This window comes from Eubalaena glacialis, chromosome 5 (assembly GCF_028564815.1).
Source record: "Eubalaena glacialis isolate mEubGla1 chromosome 5, mEubGla1.1.hap2.+ XY, whole genome shotgun sequence".
Taxonomy (NCBI): Eukaryota; Metazoa; Chordata; class Mammalia; order Artiodactyla; family Balaenidae; genus Eubalaena; species Eubalaena glacialis.
The window spans coordinates 89,254,703-89,264,602 of NC_083720.1; the positions used below are offsets into that span (position 1 = coordinate 89,254,703).

The 9,900-nt window shown below is 34.9% G+C and overlaps 1 pseudogene; it reads right to left on the reverse strand.

Annotated features, from left to right (window-relative positions):
• The window catches only part of LOC133092199 (UDP-glucuronosyltransferase 2A2-like), a 31,500-nt pseudogene extending 22,077 nt beyond the window's left edge, over positions 1–9,423 (reverse strand).
• Between the last annotated feature and the right edge of the window lie 477 nt (positions 9,424–9,900).

Below are 9,900 nucleotides of genomic sequence, written 5' to 3' on the forward strand. Positions count from 1 at the left end.
ATCTCTTCCCTCTTGCATCTGCCTCCCTCCCACCCTCCCTATCCCACCCCTCTAGGTGGTCACAAAGCACCGAGCTGATCTCCCTGTGCTATGTGGCTGCTTCCCACTAGCTATCTATTTTACGTTTGGTAGTGTATATATATGTCCATGCCACTGTCTCACTTTGTCACAGCTTACCCTTCCCCCTCCCCATATCCTCAAGTCCATTCTCTAGTAAGTCAGTGTCTTTATTCCCGTCTTGCCACTAGGTTCTTCATGACCTTTTTTTTTTTTTCTCTTAGATTCCATATATATGTGTTAGCATACTGTATTTGTTTTTCTCTTTCTGACTTACTTCACTCTGTATGACAGACTCTAACTCCATCCACCTCACTACAAATAACTCAATTTCATTTCTTTTTATGGCTAAGTAATATTCCATTGTATATATTTGCCACATCTTCTTTATCCATTCATATGATGATGGACACTTAGGTTGATTCCATGTCCTGGCTATTGTAAATAGAGCTGCAATGAACATTTTGGTACATGACTCTTTTTGAATTATGGTTTTCTCAGGGTATATGCCCAGTAGTGGGATTGCTGGTTCGTATGGTAGTTCTATTTTTAGTTTTTTAAGGAACCTCCATACTGTTCTCCATAGTGGCTGTATCAATTTACATTCCCACCAACAGTGCAAGAGTGTTCCCTTTTCTCCACACCCTCTCCAGCATTTATTGTTTGTAGATTTTTTGATGATGGCCATTCTGACCGGTGTGAGATCATATCTCATTGTAGTTTTGATTTGCATTTCTCTAATGATTAATGATGTTGAGCATTCTTTCATGTGTTTGTTGGCAATCTGTATATCTTCTTTGGAGAAATGTCTATTTAGGTCTTCTGCCCTTTTTTGGATGGGATTGTTTGTTTTTTTGTTATTGATCTGCATGAGCTGCTTGTAAATATTGGAGATTAATCCTTTGTCAGTTGCTTCATTTGCAAATATTTACTCCCATTCTGAGGGTTGTCTTTTGGTCTTGTTTATGGTTTCCTTTGCTGTGCAAAAGCTTTTAAGTTTCATTAGGTCCTGTTTGTTTATTTGTGTTTTTATTTCCATTTCTCTAGGAGCTGGGTCAAAAAGGATCTTGCTGTGATTTATGTCATAGAGTGTTCGGCCTATGTTTTCCTCTAAGAGTTTGATAGCGTCTGGCCTTCCATTTAGGTCTTTAATCCATTTTGAGTTTATTTTTGTGTATGGTGTTAGGGAGTGTTCTAATTTCATTCTTTTACATATAGCTGTCCAGTTTTCCCAGCACCACTTATTGAAGAGGCTGTCTTTTCTCCACTGTATATTCTTGCCTCCTTTATCAAAGATAAGGTGACCATATGTGCGTGGGCTTATCTCTGGGCTTTCTATCCTGTTCCATTGATCTATATTTCTGTTTTTGTGCCAGTACCATACTGTCTTGATTACTGTAGCTTTGTAGTATAATCTGAAGTCAGGGAGCCTGATTCCTCCAGCTCCGTTTTTCTTTCTCAAGATTGCTTTTGCTATTCGGGGTCTTTTGTGTTTCCAAACAAATTGTGAAATTTTTTGTTCTAGTTCTGTGAAAAATGCCAGTGGTAGTTTGATAGGGATTGCATTGAATCTGTAGATTGCTTTGGGTAGTATAGTCATTTTCACAATGTTGATTCTTCCAATCCAACAACATGGTATATTTCTCCATCTGTTTGTATCATCTTTAATTTCTTTCATCAGTGTCTTATAATTTTCTGCATACAGGTCTTTCGTCTCCTTAGGTAGGTTTATTCCTAGATATTTTATTCTTTTTGTTGCAATGGTAAATGGGAGTGTTTTCTTAATTGCACTTTCAGATTTTTCATCAGTGTATAGCAATGCAAGAGATTTCTGTGCATTAATTTCGTATCCTGCTACTTTACCAAATTCATTGATTAGCTCTAGTAGTTTTCTGTAGCATCTTTAGGATTCTCTATGTGAAAGTATCATGTCATCTGCAAACAGTGACATCTTTACTTCTTCTTTTCTGATTTGGATTCCTTTTATTTCTTTTTCTTCTCTGATTGCTGTGGCTAAAACTTCCAAAACTATGAACAACTCCAGTTTTTCAGAGCTTTGCACAAACTCTTCTAACTCCTGTGAGGGAAACAGTCTTTGTTATATGAAAGTTGATAGTTCCAAGAATAAGTCATACACTTTTCTCAAGGTGTCTGAATTATTAGAACACTTCTGTTTTTTCATATGTTAACCATTTCAGTGTACAAAATATGACCTGAAATCACTGGTTATTAGACAAATTAAAAATGACTTAAATTGGATATTCCCTTCAGCATGATAGAGCAGTGTGTGTGTGTGTGTGTGTGTTTACAAATTATTGACTACATGTTATCTTCTGCCATGTGCAGAGCTCTTTACATGTATCATTTAACTTAGATATATGGGAATCCTAAGAGATATTTATACATTTGCAAATGAGAAAGCTGTCTCAGTAAGGTTAAGTAATTTGTCCAAGTCTACACAGCAGTATCTGGCAGAGCCAAATTTCTAAGTTAAGCTTGTTGATTGTAAAGCCAATGACTATATTCAGTACTCTCTATTGCCTTCCAAAACCCTCTCCACAATGTTCCAAATGAAGAACACTTGATTCCTGCTTTAAGTTAAATAGTTCTGGTGCTTCACTTTATATTTAGTTTTGGATGCTAATAAGATTATCATTCATTTTTCTTCTGAATCACAGTCAGTATAATGACATAATTTTGGTATATTTACTTTATTCTGTTTTCTAAATTTCAGTTTTCTTTTATTTTGGTTACATTTTCTCTTTGTATAAGCTTCCATAAACACATTTAGAAATAAGGTAGCCATATTAATTCCTGACCAGATAAGACATGCAGAAAGAACTATAATGAATACTCTGAGGCTGACAGTAATATAATAGAAATATATGGCTTTCCATTAAAAATAAAAATATCATATTTAATCATTGCTGAAGTAAAAAATGATCTTTTCATCCTATGTTTAACTACTAACAAAACTAAAACTAAGTCAACTAAATAAGAGAAGGAAAAAAATGTGTGAGTCTTGAAAGGGAAAGACAGGGAAGAGATTTATATTAAGGAATTGACTCACATGATTATGGAGTTTGGAAAGTTTAATCTGCAGAATAGGCCATGAGGCTGGAGACTCAGAGAAGAGCCATTGCTCTAGTTCAAGTCTGAAGGCTGTCTACTGGCAGAATTCTTTTTTGCTTGGGAGCATTCAGTCTTTTGTTCTATTCAGGTCTTCAACTAATTGGGTGAGGCTCACCCACATAATGGAGAGCAATTTGTTTACTCAAGGTCCACATATTTAAATGTTAATGTCATCCAAAAATACCCTCACAGAAACTTCCAGAATGATGTTTGGCTAAATAGCTGGGTGCCTGGCCCAGGCAAGTTGACACATAAAATTAAACATCACACTATATTTTACATGGATTGACTTAATATGTAAAGCTATCAATCTCTTTAAATTTCTTTTCATTTATGGCATTTTTCTTGACAAATTGGCAAATATATTAAAATTTATATAAAAATTACATTTTCATGAATAATGAATGAACTTTGAAAAAGAAAAGGAAATACTGGAGACTACTTCATCAGATAATAATGCAGAATACAAAATGAAGGCTAATGAATTGCTAACAGACTAAGTGAACCATAGAATAAGGTAGTTAGGATAGAAAGAGAGCCATGAGTATGTGAAAGCCCCATTTATGCTAAAAATGGTATCACAATTACTGGGACAATCAGTGAGAAAAATTCATACTGAGTGGATTGTTTATCAGGTAGTGGTATAACAATATATTCATTATTCAGACAAAGCAGGGAGGTGAATATTTACCTCCTAGCATGTATTAATAAAAAAATCTGAATGCATTAAATATATCATGTTAAACTATAATATTATACATTTAAAAATAAAATATAAGAGAATGTCTCTTTAACCTCAGAAAAGATACAAATATTTTAAATGAGACTTTGAAAAGTACAAATCATAAGGTATTAAAGGATGGATTTGATTACATCAAATTTGGCAGTTTATGTTTAAAAAGGAAATTAGAGGTAATATTAACAAATATATGAAGTCATAGGAGAAGATATTTGCAATGGCTAGATCAAGGATTAATACCTAGATATTCTATGCTATGGAAAGAATTTGTATTTCTTGCAAAAAAGTTAGAATATCCAAAATAATGTACTAAGTATATGAGTTTCAAAGAGGGAAAATAAGAATAAGTTTCTGAAAAGATGTTCAGCTTTGCTATTACAGAGAATACAAATAAAATTCAGCAATGTAATATCACTTTACCTCTTTGAAACTGACAAATAGAATAGTATCAAGGTGTAGATAAAATGTGGAAGATGTGACCACCTATGCACTCCTGATGAAACAACACATTTGTACAGATATTCAGTGAAATTAAATGTACAACACAATAAAATATGCCAATAACCCATGATACTACAATTTAATCCCACTATTGGATATAAATCTCAAATATATGCCTAACTTTGCAATTTTTCCTCCTAATATTCTTTGTTGTAGGATGGAGATGGGGACACCTAATTACCCTTTGTGAGGAATAAATAAAGTGTGATAAATACATAAACCAAAACTCTGCAACTCTCACAATGAATGAAATGGATTTACAAATAGAAACTTGGATATATTTGAAAAAAATCATAGAGTAATAAGGAAAAGAAAATGTGAATTATAGTATAAAACAATTTACATAATTATAAAACTCAAATCAATACTATATATAGTTTGAAGATCCACAGTATCTGTGTAAATTGAAATGAGATGATAAATATTAAATGCATTTGACTGGGTGCCTACTGGTTACGGGGTAATGAAAAAAAAGAAGATAAAGAAAAAAAATGTAAGAAAATAAATCAAAAGCGATGTCAGCTATGGGCTGATTATCGTATGGCATGAATTGAGAGAATGATTAATACATTCTGAGGCTCTGAAATTAAAAAAAGAAAACCCCAAATTCCATAATTCCACAAACTTACGTTTTGGCGTTCAAAATCAAATTGACATCTTTTTCATGTTGTAGTGGAATCTGAATACATGTATCATATTGAAAATTCTATAATAGATCATGTGACAAATAGTGCTACTGGCATTATTGAGTAATAATCTATTTTGAAGTGATAATTTTAAGGTTTAGATTGTGATTCAATGTCAGTTTGAGATAAGTATTTCTTGTCCTGTGTGAATAAATATTATTGCTGGAATTAGGCTGGTGATAAAAGCATATGCGATGGTTGTTTTACATAGGATGGATATATATTACTTTTGTAAATGCTGGAGTTTATAATTGTAAATGTTATTATAATTGGAATTGTTAATATGAATAGTGTGACTAGTGTGAAGGAGGTAAATAAGTTTATTACTTTTATTTGGAGGGAAATTTTTCACTCCTCTCTCCAACCTTTTCCTACATCTTCCTTACAGGGAAAAGATGAAAGTCTGAGTCTTACTGCAGATTCCTAGTTGGGTCACATTCCTTAGAGGACTGTGCTGAGTGTTATAGGAACACACATACATGATTAACTGTGACTCTCCCTCTACTTCTTCAGTAGATGGGGCTAAAAGTTTAAGAAGAAAAGACCCTGTTCCAAAGATGGGTCTTCAATACTGCTTTTTCCTTTTAATGTTTACATTGATCTCATTAATTTGACATAGCTGCCTGACATTGATAAGATTTTAGCTCAAGGGAAGAAGCAGCTGTGTACACTTTGAGTTTAACCAAATGATCCAGGCTAATTTACCAGAGAGCTCTGCAGAGGGATTAAGGCACAAATGTAGTTAACAAAGGGCTCGCACTTGTATATCATCTGTCATTGTACATACTCTAACTCAGAAACAGAACACAAATGTGGTTATTGTTTGTGGAAAGGTTCAAGTTTTACACTTTCTCCCATCATATTCCTTTCTATTAGAGCCTCAAACCTCACGATTACTTTACTTGTCACTCTATGTGTTACTTTGCACATTCACATCGACTCGTATTTGTATGTAAATGTAGATACAGTGTACTCTAGTATCTGCTTTTTTAAAAAAGATTTATTTATTTAATTTTATTTTTGGTTGCATTAGGTCTTAGTGGCAGCACGCGGGATCTTCATTGAGGCATGCAGGATCTTTCCTTGCGGTGCGCGGGCTCTTCGTAAGGGCATGCGGGCTTCTCTCTAGTTATGGTGTGCGGGTTTTCTCTCTCTAGTTGTGGCACGTGGGCTGCAGAGTGCGTGGGCTCTGTAGTTTGCGGCACGGCAGGCTCTCTAGTTGAGGCACACGAGCTCAGTAGTTGTGGTGCGCAGGTTTAGTTGCCCTGCCGCATGTGGGATCTTAGTTCCCTGACCAGGATCAAACCCGCGTCCCCTGAACCGTTAAGGCGGATTCTTTACTACTGGACCACGAGGGAGGTCCCTAGTATCTGCTTTTTATAGTTAGGGATATTATTGAAAATCTTCTGGAAATATTCTAATACCAAAATTAATCATGTGAATTATTCAAACAATTAAATGTTATGAAAATGCTTGTATATTAAAGAACCCCCTTACAGGTGTCATAAACTTAGGAATCTTTTTTTTTTCATGAGTGTGAGAGCATGTCATTATTGGGCTGCAGAGATGTGATTGTGTTTTTGTAGTGTCCCCAGGGTCCTAGTGTCCTCTGATGGGTGGAGACAGGGGAAATAAGATCCATTGGAAATACTTCAAAGCTCTTACACTTTCTGGACATCCTTAAAATTCATACAAAAAAAAAATCAGTTAGATCCTTGGTGACATATAGTTGGTAAAATAAATAAATGCACAAATTCACACAAACACACATTATATATACATGTATGTGTGTTACTGGGTCAATAATAAGGCAATAGGAGAATTCTGAATATTTTGAATTATTAAATATAGCAAATATACTTATAAGTAAGTCTCACACTATCCCAACAGGGCATAGACCTTTTATCAAAAATTATGAAATAAAATAAAAAAGGCTCAGAATATTTAAGTGATTGCTTTCTGAGCAGAAACAATGGCTTAGAACAATGTAGAATGGATATCCAATATCATTTAACTTGTCAAAATATTAATGTACATATTCATATAACAGGATAAAGTAAAAATTTCTGTTACATGATTTAAAAATTCCCCCAAATTCTCAACCTCTTCAATGAGTATTCCATATATTTCCTGACCTTACCTGAAACTCAGGTCTTGCCCTATAATCCTTTAAAAGTATACTCAATCATTCTACCCTACCTACATCAAACAGGGTCCAGACAGAGTCTTAATGTGTGTCCTGCTTTCTTCTGACTGCCATTTCCAACCGTTTCATTTTCTCTGCTTTTAAAAAATATCCTTATATTTATGTCTTTACTCTATACTGTCAACTACTCATGCTCTCTAATGCCAACTGTCAGGCTGTCAGGAGCAAAACCTGTTCACAAAAGCCTTAGACATTTGGATTATAGTCTCCTGTTCCACCCCAATTTCTTTTTTAATGTTTACAATAAACAGCCAATACAAAGTCATGTCTTCTTATACCTTGACATCCCTAATTTAAAACCACTTCTTATGGAAAAGGCAAAACTATGGAGGAAGTAAAAATAGTGATTTCTAAAGATTTAGGGGCAGGGAAGGATGAAGAAGTGGAGCACAGAGGATTTTTAGGAGAGCGGAGATTCTGTATGAGAGTATAAGGGTAGATAACATGTCATTATACATTTATCAAAAGATGAAATGTACAACACACAGAGTAAACCTTACTGTAAACCATGGACATTTGTTGATATTCATGTGGATGTTGGTTCATAAAGTGTAACAAATGTGCTGCAGGAGTGTGGGATATTGATGGTGAGGGAAGCTGTGCATGGGAGGGGGCTAGAAATAGGTGGGGACCCTCTGTATTTTGTGCTCAGCTTTGCTGTGAATATAAATGCCTCTAAAAATAGTCAATTAATTAAAAAACCCCCACAAATACTGCATAGACCTGTCCTCTGAGATTGAAACAATGTATTTTATAGCTGCTTGCTAGACACTGCATTGTATCTTATTCAGCATGCCCATATATGAAACGATCATTTTCCCTCACAACTGCTCCCATTTACTTCACCTTAGTAAATGACAATATTCACTACTAAATTGCCCATACAAAAAAATAAATAAATAAATAAAGGGCTGACATATACAAAGAAACAAAAGCCAAGGATTAATTCTGGCACTCTCTCCTTTAAACTCCACCTTCCGCCTATCAGACAATCCTATTGACTTTCTTTGTAAATACTTCCTAAATCTCTCCATTTATATTCAAAATTGCTATCATATTGAAGTTTGGATCTTTATAATGACTTTCAGGAACTATTGCAACTGTATCTCAGCCCATTTCCCTGCTTTAAATCTTGCTCCATTCCAAACAATTCAATAGTCAAAATTTACGAAAGGGAACGCTATATCACATTACTGCTTAAAAATTATACGTTGATCCTCATTGACCTCAAATTTGAAGTGACGAATACTTAGCATTGCCCCTTTGTTTTTTCATAACCTATCCTCCGATCATGTCTCCAGTCTAATTTCTCTCCTCTATTCAAATCAAACAGGTCATCATTACTGAATTTCTGCCAGAATTTTACTGGGCCATCTCATTTCTATTGGATCTTTTCTCAGAGTATTACAATTTCCCCACTATTGTCCATGTCTTAGACAAGATTATGCTAAATAACATGCAACTCCAAAATCTCAGTGGTTTAAAACAACAGCTTATTTCTTTCTCATGCCATATGTCCACCTAGTGAGCTGCAACTGCTACATATATTCTTTAACCAGGACTCAGGTTGACAGAGTAGCCACTCTGGAACACAGCCCATTGACATCACAGAAAAGAGAACTCTGGAGTAAGTGCTCCTGACAGTTAAGTGTTGGACCTGGAAGTGATACATGACACTTCAGCTCATACTCATTGCCTGGAGAGTATTGGACAATTGCACTAAACTCAGGGGCTAGGGATTTTATTGTTGTCAAATATCTGGCATATTTGGTGAACATCATTAATGATTACCATGATAATGTTATTAATACTATGGTATTATAATACTCCAAGTGGATAATTCCCATTAATTCCTATGTCCAAATTTTCAGATTGAAGATCAAATACTAAAAATAATAAACTAGAAATCATTCCAAGAGGTAAACATTCAAAGAGGCAATAATAAGTACATTTAATTACCTTTAGCAGGGGCTTTGCAGGCTTGCAGTGCAGTCCTCCAACAAATTCAAAATTAGGTAATAAGGGTGAAGAAATTCAAAATCTCAGTAAGTTCGAATCAACCACCTTTCAGCTTTCCCCATAATCTCACATAATGTGGTAGGTTTTCCTGAATAAAAATAAAGAATGATAGAGGGAAAACAAACTGATATATGAGATGGGAAATGTTTTACCATCAAATTTTCTAAGAAAAATCTTTAAAGAACCAGTATTGGTCCCATGTAACTCCTGCCTTTTCCCCACAAGAGTACACAATAGTGAGATTATGAAGAATCAAACACAGATTTAAGTATGGAACAAAGTCAAAAGCCTGCTGCTTTCTCTCTGCCAACAGACTCTTTCTGCTTGAGCTAAGCCTGAGCCCCACTCCAAGCTCAGAATCAGCACGTGCTCCGAGCAATGAACAAGAAACTCAGCCAGTGATCCCAGCCTACTATGGTAGAGTCTCCTCCTCTTCTGGAATTCCAATTTATCTCACCCTCATTGCTCCAAAAGAATTTGATATCTTTAAAAATCAGCTTTTGTAATTGATCCATCTTTTTTTTTCTTTCTGGTGTTTGGGAGTGTGCCGCCACAACTAA